We start from the raw sequence: 1,894 nt of genomic DNA, 5'->3' as shown, positions 1-1,894 counted from the left end.
CCCCCCACCTCCTACCCCTTCACTGATACTGGAGCGAGAGAGAGAGAGAGAGAAGCGGAGTAAAAACATTAAGCAGCACCACCGCTATTGGCCATTAATCCGAGATTGACAAGAAGGACTAATTAATTTAATTAAGCGCTCATTCGCTGCTATTGTCCTGAGTTAGTTTTTTAAACACCCGGGAGATGGTCACGGATCTCTCTCTCTCGCTCTCTCTCCCGTCTCTCTCGCTCTCTCTCTCTTTCTGCAGGGGTGTGGCTTAAAAAAAAATCAGAAAATGACAAGAGAGAGGGAAGCACATGGATGAGGAGTCCTTCCTCGCTATATCTCTGTGATCTGCGGAGGGGAAAAAATAATAACAAAAAAGACGCAACGCTGACACGGAGAGAGAAAGCGGTGAAAGCTGGGACCAGCTGGGATGCCGAGAGGTGCAGCACCAACTTATACACGGAGCTTCAAATCAAGTTCAAGTGAACACATTTGGCTTTAACCCACAGTTGTACATAGTTCGCTTCAGGCCTGCTCTATTTATTTATTTTATTGCGCTTTTAATTTGAAAGTGGATTTTCACGGTTTATAAATAATAATAAAATTGGATAAAAATATTGTATGGTAAAGTATTATTATTATTAGTATTATTATCGGATGGTTTTTTGGACAACTTAATCAATATTTTTTTAGACCACCCCGTTTGTGTCTCTGATCACTAATTGTTGTGTTTTGCAACGTCATCATTAGATACGCCACATCGCTTCATATTAATCCTCAGTGGGGTTTTTAAGTCATTAGGATGTTTAAGCAGCTAAACGTTTAATTATAGTGCCTCTTGCGATGCGTTGCCATTGGGCTCACTAATTAACGCTTTCAACTCGTTTTTTCTCTCCCTCCAGCTGAAACGATTATTTGCAAAAAATAAAAAAATAAACAATGGTTCACTTGCGTGTTCAGGTAGGTATATAGCGAGTGCAGCGAAGAGATGGCAATTAAGCCAGAAGAGGAGGGGACGTGTAGCCAGAGAAGAAACTGGATATAGCGGGATTTAAAAAAAAAAAAGTCGAAATGAATTTGATGTAAAATTAAGCACGTTTATTGATAATCTATAAAAAGCCTCATTTCCACACAAGGCCTCTTTACAGTTCTCCTCATTAAATATTAATGACGTTTCTGCTTAAACCTTAGGCATTAATTACTATTATTTCTACTGCATCAGAAAGCGGGAGGATTCCTCCTGTAGCGTTGAGTTGCCTCCTGTGTCTATTTGCACTGAAACTGCCCCATTTAATGCTCTCTTATCTGCCATTCCTGTGCACATTAGCAATGTATCAGTCGATATAATGTTGTCCTTTCTTCTGTTTTTAAATGTCAGGAAGCAGTTATTCACTTAATGTTGTTTGGATCCTCTGCCTGGCCTTGTTTGTGAAAAAGATTAATAAATGAGAAGATGATCTCATGCAAATAATCACTGACACACATCCACTCGTTTATTTGGGCGCATTGTGAGTGAGTATTTTGTCCGATTAAAACGAAATATAAGTAGCTCGTGCTGTTGGCAGACATACACTTGCAATACATTTGTAGTCATCATTTTTCATCGACTGGATGCTATTTTAAAAACTGCACAGAAAATACACCATCAAGAGAAAAAAAATACAAATGAAGCTTAGTCCCTCATTAAAATACTACATTAAATAATCTCCATTTAGAAATGCTCTTTTTTAAACAGCTTTTACCATCCCCCAAATCGTCATAATAGTCATGCTATTATGGAAATGTAATTGTCTAACTTTATCTCGTTTAATTAAGGCGATTCAAGCGACTTTGTTTATGTAGTAGTGTTATACAAAAATACTTTAAAACTGTTTAACACAATATCTAACGTTGCAGCAACAACAAC

This window comes from Pundamilia nyererei, unplaced genomic scaffold, assembly GCF_000239375.1.
Source record: "Pundamilia nyererei isolate P.nyererei 1_Seehausen unplaced genomic scaffold, PunNye1.0 scaffold00003, whole genome shotgun sequence".
Taxonomy (NCBI): domain Eukaryota; kingdom Metazoa; phylum Chordata; class Actinopteri; order Cichliformes; family Cichlidae; genus Pundamilia; species Pundamilia nyererei.
This window is presented reverse-complemented; position numbering follows the sequence as displayed.